This window comes from Sphaerodactylus townsendi, linkage group LG02 (genome assembly GCF_021028975.2).
Source record: "Sphaerodactylus townsendi isolate TG3544 linkage group LG02, MPM_Stown_v2.3, whole genome shotgun sequence".
NCBI classification, from domain to species: Eukaryota; Metazoa; Chordata; class Lepidosauria; order Squamata; family Sphaerodactylidae; genus Sphaerodactylus; species Sphaerodactylus townsendi.
In genome coordinates, this window is record NC_059426.1 from 143,284,013 (window position 1) to 143,303,502 (window position 19,490).

Consider the following 19,490-nt stretch of genomic DNA (forward strand, 5'->3'; position numbering starts at 1 on the left):
GTCCTCTCATGGAAACAAAGAGTTTTGATTCTATTCCTACACTTCACCCCCCCTTTGTATAATGCAAAATCGTGGCAAATCTAGGCTTTTATGTTGCTTGTAGATGGAGAAGTGTATTTTCAACCTGTTGTCATCTACAAATCTGGACAAATGATCTTTAGTGACCTCTTACTGAACGCCTCCCCCCCTCAGTGGGACATACTAAAGTTGCCCAGAAGGTGGTTTCTAAGCTTCTACATCTTAGAAATGGGGTTATCATTTCCTACTAATCAGCTAAGGGTGTTGGCTTATTGTCAGATTTTCTGTAGTGTTGTGTGACTTATATAGTTGAGGAGGAGAGATTTCCTTTGGTAAACCAGCCCCCTCCCCCCACCGCCTTTTTGATGTATATCACATGGATGCATTTGGTGTTGTTTCCTTGCAGCTGGGACTTTGGTGCTAGTTTTTAAATATAAACCTTTTACATCAGTATATATCTTATAGTCCTACTTCACAAGTGTACTACACTGACATGACTTGGTCAAGGCCTTTAACTAACTAAATAGGGCTGGATAAAGGGGTGTTTTGGTGCTGTTGGACATGCCAACATTCAGCAGAATTATAAACAGAACAAGGTAAACTGCAAGAATTTTACACAGTTAATTCAACAAACTGTGTACAGTAAATGTCTAATCTCCGGTGGCGAAACTGCAATGGGGGGGGGGGGTGCCACACACTGGGCGCGTACCATTGGCATCACGTGGAGATGGAAAATTGCCCCCAGACCCCACTCCCTGGGGCAGGGCTTGGGTGGATCAGATCATGCCCTGGGCACAGTTCCCTCTGCCTCCGTCCCTGCTAATCTCTGATGTTAAACTATGATGCTCATTTTGTCATTAATGTGGTCATTTATGTCCTGAGTAGGCTCAGAATTGGAGTCAGTTACTTTTCTTTGTTATTTTTGGGATCCTTTCCTAAGGATTATGACCTCAGGTCTGTTGGATCCCTTTGCCTTCATTTGTACCAAATTTCTGGCAAGAAACTATGCAATTTTTCTGTTCTTTTGCTTATCTAGAATAATTTCTGCTCAGGGATACCTACCACTGTACACTATGTGTAGTAACTGAGTATTAGACTTTTTAAAAATGTAGGTAATATGGCTAGCAAAGGCAGCTTTATTTTGCTCTGCGTGTATGCCAAAATATCCTCTGCCATAAATACATTGCTTAATTTTGTGAGAGTGTAGCTGATCTCCTTTTGGAGGTCTTCTCATCCATCTGCTCCTCGTCCAGATATCCATGACATTTACTGAAAAAAGAAGAAGAGGGAAATCTCTGAGCATGTGGAATACATGGCACCCTCAGTCCACATACAAGGAGGCATTAGGGGCAGGTTTTCCTGGGGGAACGTCTGGTTAAGTTTGATCCTAGCAGCCCTTACTTTATAAATTAAGTGCTACTTGGTTCTAACAGGGATTGCCAGCCTTTTTTTTTTAAGCTATTTTTGGGTAATAAGAAATATCCTGAGCACCTCCATTCCCAGCATGACACCAAAATTTGTTCTGTCCTGGAAATAACGTCAACTGGAAGTGAAGATATCAGCTAAGCAGCTCTGAGGAAAATCCTTTGAAATAAGAGTTTTAAAAGAGACTAAAGAAGATCTTTTTCTGATCTCTTTGTGAGTCTTCAAGGGCAGTGGTATTCAGCCTGTTGTATCTTACATGCTATCTGTCACTCTGTCAAAGAACCGGGGTCCCAAGGTGACAGAAACAAAAAGCCCACTTTTTCTGAAAGGGACATTTACATGCTTACTGGAATTCTGTTATTTCTACTTGCTAGGGTTGTTGTCAACTCTAGGTTGGGGAAGTCTTGGAGATTTGTGGGTGGATCCCGGAGAGAGCGGGTTCTGAGGAGGGGAAGAACCTCAGCCAGGTATATGCCACCGTCCACCTTCCAAAGCAGCAGTGTTCTCCTGAGGAACTGATCTCTGTAGTCTAGAGACCAATTGTTATTCCAGGTGATCTCCAGACCTCGCTTGGAGGTCAGCAACCATAATATTAGCATGACAAAAGGTCTCAGATGGGTAATCCAGGGCAGATAGGGTCATCAAGAGACAGCATCTCACACTTGCAGGTGGATATAGGATTGAGGGAAAGCAAATTTGTAGTAACTTTTATAGAAACCCAGCATCCCACCTACACAACTGTGTCCCACTGGTGGCTGAGAACTATTCTTCTAGGGGATGAAAAAGTTACTCTACAGCACCTGGTCCATTTCATGAGCTACCTGTTGAATACCCATGGTTTAGCTAATTGCTAATATAACACAACTCTTTCTCCTTAATGACCAATTACAAAAAAGAAAACAACAATAGGAAGTCCAGGGTCACAATGCAGAGTCAGGCAATTACAAACCTCCTCAGAATGCCCCTTGTCTTGAAAACCTTATGGGGTCACCATAGATTGACTGCAACTTGATGGCACTTTCCACCACCAAAGCCCACAAGCTGGAAGCCTTGAATATGCCTCTGTTTGGCCCTGATGGCACCGCTGAACACGATCACTATGTGTCACATCTTAGGATTCGTTTATACCATAAATTTTAGTAAATGGTTGCTGCTTTTTCAACAGCTTTATCATAATACCCAACCGTGGCTCTGGTATGAAACAATAAAAGGCAAAGTAATGATTAGATAAGGAAGAGCGGAGCCAGAGAAAAACCACTTGAGCTAAACAAGCAGGGACTGATATTAAATAATTCCTATATTTAGCAGGCAAGTTAAAAACCAAATCACATCAGCACCATTTTCACGGGAAGATTGGCAGCATGTGTGATAATTTACACAGCCTGTCAATTAAAACAAGTGCAAAGCCCAGGTTATTAATAATCCTATTGGGATGAAGAATGTTACTTTTGGATGGAAAAAAAATGATCCGCTAGATTATATCACCTCCAACAATTCCATTGCCAGAGTTGTAAATTCACTTTGATTTCATACTGAAGGCAGTCAATTCTACAAATAACAGTTATTACCATTTATATTATTAAAATCACATACATTAGCCCAAATATAATGACATGCACAGAAGCCATTTACATGCAAACTATTCCATTGAGGGTTTGGCCATTGTATCAATGGGGAAATGCCATTATGAAATGATTCCTAGGAAATGATTTTGAAATTGTTCTTTTACCTCTATGTTTCCTGAGCATTACATGATGAGACAACTGGTTGAGAACAGAAAGTAGCCACAGCTGAACACAGGAAACATTATTTACTTCCTTGCCTTGTTCAGAAGTTCTCAGTTTTGTGCTTGAGAGTTTTATAAAGAAACAACCCAAACTGACTACACCAATTATACAATGAATAAACAGCTACTATTAACTGGATTTATTTATCAAAACATTTGTCACATTCCTTTCTTGGAGAATTCAAGGGGACTCGCTGACCAAGATCAAGCTGTAAACAGAAATTCAAACATGTTACTCAACAGTAGCAAAACTGTCTTTCTCCACAGGCCTCTGCATGCCTGACAATATTCTCTGAAGGATTATTCAGATAGCCAGTAGGCTTTGCTTAAGGGGCTCTCTCTCTCTCTCTCTCTCTCTCTCTCTCTCTCTCTCTCAATTCTGAAATGTCTTTTCCCAAACTCCAATATATTGCCCCAGTGCTCATCCTTCCTCCCATCTTTTCCCATGCTACCCAACTACAAAGGGATGCTGTGAAATAGAGAGACAGAAGTCCAAGGCCAAAGGATATGATAAGCAGCCATCTGACCTGGACACTCCGACTTGTTTCAGTTCAGTTACACAGAAAAGACAGTAACTTTCCATCCAGACTCCGCGTTCCCCCTCCTCGCTCCCCCAGAGAGAGAGAGAGAGAGAGAGAGAGGTGCCTTTGTTGCAGCTGGGCTATCCCACACAGCCATTTTCCCCCCAGCATACAGGTCTTCCTGGCCAAATTTGCATGTATGGAAGGAACATCTTAAAGAGTTCCCCAGCTAGAAAACAAACGCTTGCACAAAATGAAGCCATTTTGGATCAACTGTCCCAGAATGCTGGGTGCCAGTCCATGTTGCTCCTCTCTGCTCACCATCCCATCTTCATGTTTCCATTGCCCTAAGTTCGTTTGCTACTTCTTGTGCTGCCTCTCCTCTAAGAGTTCAGGGTGAGCCCCATTATCAGCAACAGGCCTCATGTGAATGCTCAAGACTGAAAAACACTAAATAATATCCTTTCCAAATGAGCCTTCCACTTAATTTAATATCCAACCCACTTAATTTAATATCCAACCCAATTTAAACATGAGTCTGTGCAGGTCTGGGCTGGGATGTTAAAGCATATCAGAAAAAGCTGAGCCAAATGGCCTTGCAGATTCTGTCTAGTTTTGATCTGGGCTGTGGCAGTGATGACAGTGGCCATAGGTTTATGTTCAGGATAGGAACCAACTGGGAACTCAAAAGGACCAGTCTGTCCTGAAGATGCTCCAACACCTGTAGTTAGTATGCATAGTGCACCCTTTTACTACTCACCTTGTGATATACATGGGGTTGAGAGAATTCTGAGAGAACTGTGACTGGCCCAAGGTACACCCCACCCCCCCGCAGACTTCATGTATAGGACTGGGGAAACAAATCCAGTTCACTAGATAAGAATCCACCACTCGTGTAGAGGAGAGGGGAATCAAACCTGGTTCTCCAGATATTTAAAGATAAATATTTTTCTTAATCACTACACCACGTGGAGCATATTACAGTAATCCAATTCTGAGGTCGCTAAAGTATGGATCAGCGTGGCACATTGATTAAGCCCAAGAAAGTAGAGATCTGGCAAACCAGATGCAGCTGCTAGAAGACACTTATAGCCACCAGAGAAACCTGATTTACAAACAGCAAAATTTAAACTAGATCATATACTTTTGTGATTGATACAACCTATTGCAAGATACTTGCAAATGCTATAAGGGAAGCCAAGGATGTTCTTCACATCACTTGTAAAAACATACTGTAAACTCATGTGTTTAAAGATAAATATTTTTCTTGGGCCTGTATCTGAGAACTCACATTCAGGCATGTCTGTGCTTGCTGTGCCATCATTTACACTGGTCTAGATCTCCTTGTCATGCACCAGTGTGTAAAACTGAACCCTGGCCCCATCATCCGAGCTAGGATTGATATAATGCCTTTTGAACTCAGGCCTCACCACCAGAGTAGACTGACACGCTCAACAGAGCTTACTGGTGTATCCATGTTCTCACCAAGAGCCCAGAAGTATGACTGCTGGTGCTAACTGGCTTTTCTGGGCATGTTGAAAGAGAGGTCACAACACCGTACTTACCCAGTCCTAGTGGTGTTTACTCCATGTCTGGGGCGGGGTGCAGCGGGAGGAAGTTCAATGACATAGAGGAGGATGGTCTTGCCAGGATATCTGCTGACATCAAACAGAACATGAGGAGAAATAGCACACCTGATGCTGTCAGAGGGGGCAGGACCCAATATGTAAACTGCCTCATTAATAGGCAAAGCAGGTCCCTGATACTAATTCAGGAAAAATAGAAAAAGCAGAGCTTATTTTCGTGAACAAGAATCTGGTGTATTCTCAGACTTTCACGCTCCTTTCCTCCCTCAGGATTTAAATGTAGTTTGGAATCCTAGTTATTAGGAAAGAAGCAAAACTTATTGATTTCATTTTTATTTAGAAGATTTATAACCTGCCTTTCTGATATGAATAATGTTCAAGGTGGCCTATATATCACCAAATTAGCAAAACAACAAGCAAATAGTGTAAGAATGTAAAAGAATACTCATTTAAAAGAACACTCTAAACTAGCAGCCATCAATGACCTACAACACAACGAAACAATGACAAAGAATAGTAAAAAATTAAAACTATTTAAAAGCCTCCAAGTTGGACAAACTGAAGCAGTATTTCCACACCAGGGTGGGGTTTTTTTGTGGTTGTTTGATTGCTTGTGAGATTGTGTGTGAAAATGCTTTTGCAATAGAGTAATCTCTTTTCCCTCCATTTTCACACCTGATGTGAATTGAAGCCCCCCTCCACAGTTTTCTCATGTGACCCTCAAGTTTCTCTGCCCATCCCAAGTTAGGGGTTTCTACTCTTCCTAAAAGGCAAGCTGTAGTTGATTCTCTTGTTGTTTCTTAAAAACACACAAATATGAATAATGCTGGATAGCAATGGCACAACACCTTTGCAGCCTCTGTGTAAAAGGCAGGTGGTTCCCTTCTGTTATGTCAATTTCTCAACACATGAAAGAGTAATTCATTAGCACTTTCACAATTGTGCTGTTTCAGATACAAAAGACTGATTGCCCAGGAAACACTGGGGCTTTTTTGCAGGTTTTAAATAAAGCATTACATTTATGGAAGGAACAGACTGTTAATCGTCCATGCACAAGGGGGGGGGGGGTGATGTCGGATGGGAGCATAGGAAAAAATACCCCAGTTTCATGGCTGATACACAAGGGATTCTTGGTTGTGCATTTTCCTGGCGGTGTGGCCATGGTCTGGTAGCTTTTGGTCCAAATATTTCATCCACATCTATGGCTGGCATCTTCAGAGGCGTATTTTGGCAAGATGTGTTTATCTGAATTGCACAGTGTGGAGTGATTGTGTGGTGGAGTACATGTTTTATCCACCTCACAGCAGGGTCAGGCACATTTGTATGTGTCTGAGTGGAGTTCATTTGCAGTTGTTTTAGATTTCAGATTTTTCTACTGGGACTTTTATTAGGTTTGTAGAAAGATCCACAGATGGGGCCATGTTAAGAATTAGATATATTGATGATATCTACTTTTGGTGTGAATACATACCCTGGTTTAAGCTTAGCCAAGGCCCTAAACCTCTGCCCCAAAGCCCAGCCCTGATGGTATCACTGAACAGACCAAGACAAAAGATGAAGCAAAGAGGAAACAAGTGTCTGGGAGCTTTCCAGAAGTACGTCTCTGAGAATTTCACCAGGGGAAATTAAACTTCCACTTCATGGCAAAGAATCATGTATGAGAAGAATGCCCATCAGGGACAAATGATGAATGTTGCTTGACATGACACATTCTTTATTGGAGCTTTGTCACTGTGCGGCTTTGTGGATAATGCAATACAAATTACTGTTATCATTATTTAGCCCTGTCAGCATTCCCCATTCTTTAGAGACAGAGGCCTTTCTACAGACCTAATCTCTGTCCCACAGAATTTGCCAAATAGCTCATGAACACTCTGCACAGCATTAGATCAGAGTTTTAAAAAATTCTTTGCAGCTGGTATTGATTTTATTTATTTAAGCTTAAAAAAAAATAGAACAGGAATTTGGAAAAAAAAGTTTTAAAAACCCACAGAAGAACTCTTGCCTCTGAATCTCCTCCTTCACAAGTGACCATGACAGGCATCACTGACTTCTTTCTTCCTTCGTGATCTCCCATGGTTAGAGACTGTATCTGAATGACTTATAGAGATGATTTGGGGATAAGTCTCAGCCACAATTCCATGGAGTTTGAACCTCCTGTTTGTCTTTTTGGTACCGTGAGGGACAGACTCCAACTGCATATGATTAGCTCATGGAAGAACAGCTCTTGCACAGCTGGAGGTATGCCTGTCTATGGCAGTAGGATGGTAAGCCCAGATTCCTGATCCTCAGATGTGTCTAGGGGTGTTCTTTGGGAAATTGCCTTATTTCTGTATTACAATTTAAGAAAGGAAAAGTGTGCCAATTTTTAAGAACTCCCATAAATGTTGTCCTATTATGAAAACTCATTGGGTTCCATGTATGCTTTTGTTGAGAGAGGATTGGATGTCGGAACATTATTTTACATGGGTGAACACTTAACCTTTGGTATTTGAAATATTAAAAGCTTGAATAGGGTACAGCCTATGTAAAGTAACCTAAAGAAAGCAAAGGGAATCTACCTATTCAAACCTAAGCAATGAAAAATATGTTGCTCCAAATCACTATTTAATTTGCAAAAAGATGGAAAACAGGAAACACAATAAGCGAAGGCAGTAAGAAAACCCAACAAACCAAGGGGGCAAATGCACACAGAGAAAAATCAAGAAATAAACAAACAATGAAAAAGAAATGCAGAAGATCAAAATGAACAAAATTTTAAACTGCTCAGAACTCAATACCACAGAAAAATATAGAGGAATTCTTCTGTAAAGGAAACATTGCCAATGAGACTCCCAAATGGAGTTCTTCACATGAGGCAGTTAGGATGAAATCCAGACTGGAGGGAGAATTTCTGAAATATGGGGATATATTAATAATAACAGACTTAGGTCACAAATTTGATATAAAAGTATAAATTATTACTGGCACAGACACAGAAAATATGATTAAATGGCAGTGGCGGAGCTCCAAGGGGACAGGGGGTGCGCTGTGCACTGGGCACATGCCTGGGGGCAGAAAATCGCTCCCAGACCCCTCCCCCTTCTCCCCACCCCACAGCACCCCCTAACGGCACCCCCACCCCCTTCCCACAGTTACCTTAGTTCCTTTTCTTTTCCTAGAACTTTTAATACTCACAAGGTCTCCTGGGAAGTATAGTTCCCATCAGGCCATTTTTAAGCCTGAACTGTGAATAGGCCTTTTTTCAGCCTGAAAAGGTTCTAGGAAAAGGAAAGGAACTAAGGTAAGTGTGAGAAAGGGGGAAGGGGGAAGGGGGTGCCATGCGGGGGCATGGGGGCAGAAAATATAGACTGCACACCGGGCGCAGTTTGGCCCAGCTACGCCTCTGTTAAATGGTCACAAGATTTGGGCATTAAAATTCCCTTAGATGCACTGGAGAATTACTGGACAAAAAAATTGAAGTTCACTTCCACTGTTTTAAAAGATTTTTTCCCCAAAATGTTCTATTATTGGTATTTGTACCCTTCTGGATTAGCAATTATGTATAAAAATACTTCAGATGTATGTTGGATGTGCAGACAATCTATAAATTCATCTATGCATATGTGGTGGAAGTGCAAAATGGTAAAAAAATTGGTTTGAAGTTTATAAGTTAATGAAATCAATATTGTATGTTCATTTTTAATTCAAATCTGAATTTTTTCTGTTATTTTGATCCATCAATGAACAAAACAAAAAAGGGGAAAAACTAATGCTGTTTATGATTACAGCAACAAGAATACTCCTGGCAGTGAAATGGAAATCCTCTCAGATTTCAACAGTAAATGATTGGTTAGACAGACTAGTAAAATATGCAACCATGGATAGATTAACTGTGACAATATCATAATCTGGACAATATCATAATCTGGATAAATTTGTGGAAGGTTGGGAATCGTTAATTAACTTTCACCAGAATATAAAGAAGAATATAAATTTCTGTCATCAGTAATACAATGTTAGAATTGAAGAGTATGGGTATTAATAGAGTGGTATAGTTGCTTAATATGTCATATATTTTTTCTTTGTTCTAACTGTATTTGTTAAGAAATAAAGATAAGACAATTTGTGGTTGGAAGTCATTTAATGTTGTATCAAATCTTAAATACAGGTATACTTTAATGTAAACAATTATTTTTTTATAAGTTATTGGGACTAGTTAATAAAGAAAAAATATTAAAAAACAGAACTTAATACCACAATGAAAATAATACCTCTCCTGAACTCTCCCCCAGTGACTATTATGCCCCTTTTCCCTTCTGGAAGGAAACAGAAAAAAAGTTAGCTAGTAATAATAATAAATGAGTCAGACCAGTCTGTTGCAGGCAGGATACGTAAAGCCATTGTCCTAGTCCACACACTACACAAATAAAACATTGTGTGGCTGACATATAAAACATTTCCAACTGGAATTCTGCACAGCTTTTTCCTCCAAACATTTGAAAGGCATTTTATTATTTTTCCCTCAAAGCATTTTATTCAGAAAACTCTACATAGCATTTCTTTTTCCCTCCACCTTTTTCAAAACGTTCCTTGCTTGCTGTGCAGAAAGCAGGAAATATTTCAGTTTTCCTGCCCAACTTGCCAACTTGCCAACTTGCCACCTTCCACTTTTATTTTCTCTGTGGCCACCATTTTGTGTCACTGCAGAGACTCACTATGCGCCTGCCATTGGCAGAAGGTTTTGATGAAGGTTTCCTCTCCTTGCAGCTCATCCGCCAATGATTTCACTGTGAAATGTACATGAATAAAGTTAGTTTGGACTGGCAATCCTGTGTATGTGTCATTTTTTCCAATGAGAAATGTTTGAAGCCATGGCTGTTTCTGCACAGGCGAGCGAGTGGGGGTGCACCGACATAGTTGCAGTCAGTGCACCCCCCAGGGCCATTCGCATGCCGTTCTGCAAATGGCCCCAGCAGCCCACAGGGCCGCCTTCGCAGGCAGCACGCCACTTCCCCCCCCCCTTACCTCCTCTTGGCTGCCTCCAGCAATCACCTCCAGCGATGGCAACCGAGAGGAGGCAAGGGGGGGGGAGCGGCACAGGGAAAACGCCGTCTTCCACCTGATGCCATTTGCTTGGCACTGGGTGTAAGACATTGCTTTTCAAAAAACTCACTCATTGAGTGAGTTTTGAAAGCAGCGTTCTCGTGCCATTTGGGGGGGGCAAGCACAGTGCTGCTGTGCTGCAGCAGAGGTAATTGTGCGAACAGCGCCCCAGGGATGGTGTTTTTACTGTGCAGCTATATGCGCTTATTTCAAAGCATCGTAGCTTCAAAGATGTCTCATTGAAAACAATACGTGCACGGGATCGCCAGTCCAAACTAACTTCATTAATGTACTTTATGCAGTGAAATCATGGATAGATGAGCTGCAAGCAGAGGAAACCTCCATGGGAAACCTTCAGCAAATGACGGGTGCACAAAGTCTTTGCAGCAGCACATAATGGCAGGCACAACAAATTGATAAGCTTCAATAGGGCAGCAGGCAGGGAAAAAAGAACTGTTTGGGACTGAAATGCTTTATTTTCCTGCACTGTGCAGGAGACAAAAGCCAAAACGGTTCTTTTTTAAATGTCTGCAAGATGTTTTATTTGTGTTGTGCAGAGTGGGCCATTGATGAGCATAGCCCAAGTAAGGTGTCTCTCCCAAGATACAAAGAGCAATGATTTACACACCTGGCATGAAATGGCCAATGTGATGGGTGGGTGCAGTTTAAAACTTCCGTCCACTCCAAGAAAGACTGTGTGACCGGCCATAGCTCTCCTGATTGATCCCAGTGCTCAGGCAGGTTCATATAGATAGGGTGGGACCCAAGCCATTTAGGATGGGACCCAAGACATGTAGGGTCAGAACCTTGAGCCTGATTGCGACTAGGGAGCCAGTGCAGATCTTTCAAGACTGGTATTTTATGAGCTTGCCCAGATTGTCCTGCCAGCAGTATCCTTTTCTCAATGAAGTTTATAAGACCTAAGTTTATCCATTAAAAACATCTTCACACAATGTGTGTGTCTGTTTGTGGGTGCACCATCCAGTCACAGCTGACTTATGGCGACCCTGTAGGGTTTTCAAGGCAAGAGACAATCAGAGGTGGTTTACTATTGCCTGCCTCTACATGGACTAAGAGAGTTCTGAGAGAACTGTGATTGGCCCAAAGTCACCCAGCAGACTTCATGGGGAGGAGGGAGGAATTGAAACTGGTTCTCTAGATTAGAGTCCGCAATCGTCACCACTACTCCACACTGACTCTCTTTGCACAATGTCATACCACTATTAGACCCTTTTTATTCTTTCACTGCTACACAACAAGTAATCTGGCATTTTCCAAGTCAAATATTTATACTTCTTTCTCAGAATCTTATATTGCAGTATCTTATTTAAACCATCAAATCCCTTTAACCAATTTTCTTTTATCTTGTTGTTTGGGGGCATTGACAGTAGCAGTTGATCCAACCTCTGTGGGAGAGGAAGGAAGATCCCTTCAGAAAGGAAGGCAGACATACTCTCAAGTCTGTTCCCCTGATTGACAGGGAGAAGTTCTGCTATAATAGCTTTGTTCAAAATGCAAAATGCAGATGTGTTTAGAGGACACATCAGCATCAATCACTACATGCAAATGCCTACTGTGAGGATGAGATTTCCTTGTAAGTCACTCCTAGCTGTCCTAATCCAGTTAATGCCAGTGACTGAAGACATCCTTAACACTGATGGGCTAGTGATAGTTCTGCCCCGGGAAAGATGGTTAGCAGAAGATGGTAGGACTGGAAGCTTTGCGTGGGACAGCTGAGCTGCATGTGAATGTATTCCCATGTAGTTTCTGTTTTGTAGTAATTATGTCTCTCCATTCCAGTGGATGGAAAGTGAAACATTGCAGGTCTTGTGCACAACTTCTGTGCTGGAAAAATAAAGAATCTGAATACAGTATTCAGTAATACAGTATTCAGTAATACAGTAAGTTTTTAAAATACAGTATACAGTACTGAATACAGTAAGTTTTTTTTAAAAGCCCAGTGGTATTAGTTGACAGTGGCCAATGTGCTCCATTAGAGCCAGAGTAGTGGTTAAGAATGCCCAACTCTAGTTTGCAGAACCAGGTTTGATTCCCCACTCCTGCACATGAAGCCAGCTTGGTGACCTTGGATCAGCCACAGTTCTCTCAGAACTCTCTCAACACACACAGAGGCAGGCAATAGCAAACCACCTCATCTATTGCCTTGAAAACCCTACTGGGTCTCCAAAACTGTCTTGAAAACCCTACTGGTCTCCAAAACTGATTTGAAAGCATGCACACACACGCACAAGCACACACGCACACAGAGTGCCCCAGTAACTTGTTCTTTCTGTTTCATGACCAATCAGCCTTAAGAAATGGAATGGAAACCTCTCCCTTTCAGAAGAGTCTGTGCCACAGTGTCAGTTCATTCTGAATGTTTAAAAATGAAAATATTTATGTTCTCTGTTATTAACATCTACAATATTAATATTTAAAATAAGAGCCAACATTCACATGGGGCAATGAAACTGACAACCTAATTTGTTTCAGAATAAAAGAAAGAACGTGATCACAATTTGCTAGGCCATTCAATATTCTCTTAATAAATCCAACCTCTTTCACAAATCCAATTCAAAACCTCATGTCTCACTTCAGCTGTGCAATTTAAGCCTGGCAACAATGCTCTCCAGTCCTTTATTACTCTAAAATATTATAAAACATTTTCACTTACACAAAGTGTTTTTTTGGAGAAAGCCATTTTCAATCATCCTTTGATTTCAATTAGCAATCCAAGGACACGCAGACTTAAATTCCAACCCTTTCTCCATTTGAATAGTAATTATCATATGTTTGCACTGCATCCGTAGGGTTTTGTTGCAGAGTCTGTTCCTCCAACACTAGGTGTTTGCTGTTCAGTGTCTCGCAATGAGAATAGGTTCCCAAGTGCCAAAGGAATTGCACCCTACCACAGAGCACCACACATGATCTAGAACAGGGGTAGGGAACCTTTAACACTCAAAGAGCCATTTGGACCCATTTTCCACAGGAAAAGAAAACACTTGGAGCCGCAAATAATTTTTGACATTTAAAATAAAGATAACACTGTATATATTGTGTTTTTTTACCTTTTACTCCACTCATTCTGAGAAGCGCATGGATGTGCCCGCCCTGCAGAATGCAAGAATTACAACAAGGATGGGGCCAGCGGCTTGGCCTTGCTGGCTGCTGGGAAAGCGCCCGCCTCGCTCGAACGGGGTGGGCGAGAGGGGAAGCCCGCGGCACTGTCCAGCCGGCCACGGGCAATTGGTGCGCCCGCCCTGCTGCCTGAAGGGCGGGCAAGGATGAAGCCAGCGGCTCAGCCTCGCCGTCCGCCGGGAAAGCGCCCGCCCCACTCCAACGGGGCGGGTGAGAGGGGAAGCCTGCAGTGCGGCATGGACATCTGCGGGCAGTTGGTGCGCCTGCCCTGCTGCCTGCAGGGCAGGCAAGGATGAAGCCGGCAGCTCGGCTCGTGGAGCCACAGTACAAGGGCAGAAGAGCCGCACGCGGCTCTCAAGCCGCAGGTTCCCTACCCCTGATCTAGAAGCAGAAGAAATTGTTAAGATCCAAGCTATAAAGAGAACAGGATTTCTGGGTGGCATCTTTAGCTATTGTAATAGGGAAGAAATGAAAAATTCTGTTCTGCAGGCAGGAATCCTTGCAGCTATAGGAAAATCCCAGTGGATCTAAGCCAAGGCATTTAAAAACACATAAATACACTGCTATTATTTTGATACTACGGTGCTCATAATTCTGGTCCTTCTGCAGAAACAGTAAAAATGTACTCCAGCTATATTTAATAATGATTGTCATAATTCAACAAGCCCCATTCCTGTCTGTCAACGGGGCAAAATCCCATGCCCATGACATCAGAAGAATGGCAAGGAGGTGACTGTTTCCAAATGTTAAAAAAAACATGATGCCGAATGCGTGGCCACACTGCACATCAGGGAAGCACACAACCATCAAGGACATTTGAAAATCTTTAAAAATAATATTTATTCATTGTATTTAAAACATGTTCATGCTGCCTTTCCATCCAAATAAGCTCATTCCCCTAAAAAGTGTCCCACTATCAAAGTGTTATCAAAATATCCTGGGCTTTCCTTGCAGTTCTTTGCATTGGTTTCAGACTGAACCTCCTAGTTCAGGGATCTGCAACCTGTGGCTCTCCAGGTGTTCATGGACTACAGTTCTTATCAGCCCCTGCTAGCATGGCCAATTCACCATGCTGGCAGGGGCTGATGAGAATTGTAGTCCATGAACATCTGGAGCGCCACAGGTTGCAGACCCCTGTCCTAGTTCAATTTGAATTTTGCCTTAATAAAATTTCAACGTCAACCAGTATCTGTTCTGAATGCCACCCTGTCTTCCAAGAAATGCCACTAGACTCACTGGAACAGTTCAGGGGTCCTTCAGAAGCTCTTCAGATGTTTTGCTTCTGAAGGAATCTCCATTCTAGGATTTACAATGCTGTCCCAAGGAAAGTTACACCTTTCTAAAACCATTAACTTCAATTGAAGGGCATTACTGCTCAGGATCATACCACTTCTTTAATAAGTTTTTCCCTAAAACAAACAAACAAAAAGCTTTTAAAAGCCATGGGTGGGGAAGACTTTCCTTTTAAAAACATCACAGGTATATTTGTCAGGTGTCAATGTTGTTCACACAGTCACATTCCACACTGCCATAATTATGAGGAAAGGAAATAAGCAGGATACTCCTTATCTGCAGCCTTTTAAATGCTTTTGCATCCTGCTAATCATATTTCACTGTGTACTGATGCCTCTTTGTTATGGCTTTTGTCCTCCAAGTACTGGCTCCAACTGAGCTCCAGTTATGCTGAGAAGACCCAGTATGACAACTAATGGGCCCGAATGGGGAAGCAGCTGCTTATTCTCGTTCTTCTTGAGATGCATGTTGTAAATGGCCACCAGCATTTTCAGTCACATTGAAGTCCCTGGTTGCATCACTGAGTATAGCATTATCCTTGTGCTACAGCATTCACAACGGAATCTTCCTGTGTGGACATGTCAACTCATTTGCAAATAATTGCCCTCACTGGACAATAATGCAGTATCTGACTATGTGTGGATGCTGCCCCTGCTAACCAACAGAGAGAGCAGACATATCCATTGCCTAAGAGAGACTGAATCCACAACCTTGAAGAACACAGCTTAGTGCCAAGCATATCCTAATGAACTAAAGTTCTGTAGATCTTTATTAATCCTGAACTCACTTCTATTGGCCATTGCCACACATCCCCAACACTGTCAAAGTCTGTGCTTTTAAAAATTACATATTTGTTCATATTTTCCCCTTCTTATCCTTTCATCCAGAAGAGACCCTATAAGTCACTGAATCTTGTTGCTCTGATCTAATTTTTGATGCTTCCTGTCCCTTGGCCCAAAGTATCAGCATGTTGGGATTTTTCTAAGTTTTCATGGGATTGTTCCCAGCTTCCTCTGTTTCACAGATGCTTCTACACAAAGCAGTGGGATTCAAAGGCTCCATTCAATGCCTTCCTCATCAACCCCCATCACTTTGAATTATGGTCCAGCATGTAGCTTATATGTCTGGGTTACACTGTCATCCCCTCTGAGAGCAGGAATCTTGTCTTTTATGTGTCTGTAAAGTGCTTGGAATGTTTATGGCATCCTATAAATAAAGGTAATAAGAATCTGTTACCAGCAGCCCCAGAAGCAAAGCAGAGATGTTGGCATCTGGTTCAGAAGACAAAAGATGTTTTCAAAAGACACTTTTTCAACTGGCACTTGCAATGAAGACAGGCTAATTCTTGCCTGCTGTATGCCTCTGTATTCATTTTTTGCCCAGGGTATTTACTCCTCGGAAATCAATCACAAACATTCCTGGAGTTTTTTGGGACTTGTAAGCTGCCTTGAGAGATGGAATAAAACTGTTGACAGACAGCAGCTAACATTGTGGGCAAACCCATTTTATAACATTGCTGTAGCAAACCCATTTCATAGCATGGCTGTAGTGGCAGCCAGTAGGAAATGGTAGATTGCATGACTGATATGTACAAGGAATAATGTTAATTTTCAAAGTTCAATGCAGGTGCACACATAAAGGTGTTTCCTGGATTTCACATTTTCTTCAGAAGGCATTTCAGAGAAATTGAAGGTAAGACCATCAGACTGTATCAAAGGAAAACAGTGGCTTGCTTTTAACAGCTTGTTTTTATATGATTACATTGTTTTCATTGTAAGCCACATCTAGAAGGAGTCTGAAGAGGCCATACAAATATCCTAACTGAATAACAACAGTGCCAAGGGGGGGAAATGGGGAGCAGATGAGGAGAGGGCAACATAGTGACACAGTGGTCCTCTTTCTGACAAAATATTGTATGAACTTCCATGGCAAGCAGATTTATTTACTGGAACAAGAAGCTTATATCCAAATCAATGGATGTGAGAGCTGGTGTGCCACCTGAGACATGCCTCTTGATTTTGGGGCCAGCAGCTGAATGTAAATGGAAAGACTTACGGACCTGAAACGTTTTGAGATTCATGAAGGAAGCAGGGGCAGAAAAGGTGGCTTGGAGAAAAGGGAGACTCCTCTAACTGGGACCACTCCTTGCTGCACACAGAATCTCAACAAGTGGAACCAACACAGTGTGGGAAGCATTTGAGTGGCCTAAGGTGCCAGACTTAAGATAAGAACCTTGTTTCTCGGGAATGTTTTGAGTTCTGAAGGGAGACCTGGTCCTGGCAGCCTAGAATTTGTTCCTTGGAAAGAGGCTGTGGGTTTGCAGTAGAGCACCTGACTCGCATAAAGAGGAACCCACATTCATTTCCCCACCATCATTCATTTAAAGGAATTAGGATGCTGAGATCTCTATTGGACACCCAGGAGAGTCACTGCTAGTCAGAGTAGACAATGCTGAGTTTGATAGACCAACAATGTGACTTCAGTTCAGTTCAGTTCAGCAGTGTGCGGAAGAACGTAAATGGTCCAACTGCTATTCCCAGTTGGAGTTCCCTAAAATGTAGTGGATCTAGGCTTACAACAAGGATGTAGGTAAGGGGGGGGGGGTTCTCAGGTTCAACCCCCCCCTCCCATTACATGTCCAAAGCTCCGCTCCCGTTTGTGGTTTTTAAAAAATATTTTAAGTGTGTTTTTGTTTTTGGCCTGCAGGGGATGCAATTTTTAGGCTAGCAGCACCAAAATTTCAGGGATGTTTTGGGAGACTCTCCTGATGGTACTATCTAGGTTTGTTGAGATTTGGTTTAGGGGGTCCAAAGTTATGGACTCCCAAAGGGGGCACCCCCATCCCCCATTGTTTCCAAAGGGAGTTAATAGGAGATGGGGGCTACACTTTTGAGGGTCCATAACGTTGGACCCCCTGCACCAAAATTCACCAAACCTGGGTGGTATCATCAGGAGAGTCGCTTACTGATACCACCCAGGTTTTGTGAAGTTTGGTCCAAGGGGTCCAAAGTTATGGACTCTCAAAGGGGGTGCCCACCCCCATTGTTTACAATGGAAGCTATAAAAGATGGGGACTACACCTTTGAGGGTCCATAACTTTGGACCCCCTGAACCAAACTTTACCAAACCTGGGTGGTATCATCAGCAGAGTCTCCTAAAGATACTCTGAAATTTTGGTGCTGCTATCTTAACAATTGCACCCCTGACAGCAGGCACCCTTAAGTTTCCCCAGATTCTCCTTTTAAATCCACCCCCTTCAGCATGGATTTAAAGGGAGAATCTGAGGTCCCCAGTTTAAACATTGAAAGTGATGCTGTTCCAGAGTGGGGGAGAATCCACCCCAAAACAACATTACTTTAAATGTTGTTTTAACTGGGGACCCCAGATTCTCCCTTTAAGGTGGATTTAAAAGGAGAATTTGGCTCTTTAGTTGAAACACCATTGAAAGTGATGCTGTTTGGGGGTGGATTCCAGCATCATAGTGGCTGCCCATTGGGGGTTTTTTCCGCAAAACTCAGATTTTGCAACAGGCTCCATTTTCCCTAGCTACACCTCTGCCCAGAGGGAGGGCAGAAGGGGCTGCTGGCTGCTGGCTGGGAGGTCAGCTGGTGGGGTGGTGGGGGAGGGCAGGGCAGAGGAGTCTGCCGTCCACAGCCTCGGAGAGCTGCTTTTATAAGTACCGAGGCCGGGGCGGGGCTTGGGGAGGCGTGGCCATGCCCCCAGATGCGAGTGCGGCGTGGCCCCACCCCCTGAACCCCCCTATAAAAAATCTATACCTATGTCCCTGGCTTACTGTATGCATCTGTATGCATCAGAATGCATCTGTATGCATCAGAAAATCCTTCCATCTGACTGCTGCAGACTCGCTTCTTAATGGAAAAGGAGCAAGGAAGGAGCAGCTTCAGAAGACAGTAGAACAGTAGTGGTGCAGGCAAACCTGCTCAGGCACAGAAGAACAATAATTAAAATTGCTTCTTGATTCAGAATTCTTGTTTTGCTGTGATTGGAACACACAAAGCAAAAGGAACATTGATACCTTCCAAGACCCTTCATATCTACTGGTGAGGTACATGTGCTTTGTGGGCATGAAACCCCTCAGTGGCAAAGAGGGGAGCATTAAACCAGTGGCAGAGCAGGCTGAAGGTTTTAGCTTTACAAGAGGATGATGAATGGCAACAGCAATAGGAACAAAACCAAGCATCCTTCATGCTGTCAGAGCAATGAGGCTGGCACATAAGTAGACGTGGATCCAAGGCAGTGCCGCATTTGAGAAGAGCTCAGAAATCAAGTAACTTTGGGTCAGAGCCCACAAGCCAATTTATTTCCCATAGTTTTCCTGGGCTAGTGGACACAAATGACCCTGCATCACGTGGGACCCCCTCAGAAACTCACCATGCAACCAAGTGGAAATCTACATTGCATATATGTAGCATGAGCCAATGTGAGGTGGAATGGATGTGATAAAATATATCCCTATCTGGTCTGAACACTGTATTTGATTAGCTGCATGTGCCCCATATGGAGGTTACAAGCAGTTTCCAAATACACAGGCTTGGGGTATGTAGCAAGTTCCTAACAGAGGTATTTTGAATGGCTATTGTGACAGGAATGGATCAGAGCTAGCCAGGCTGCTGGTAT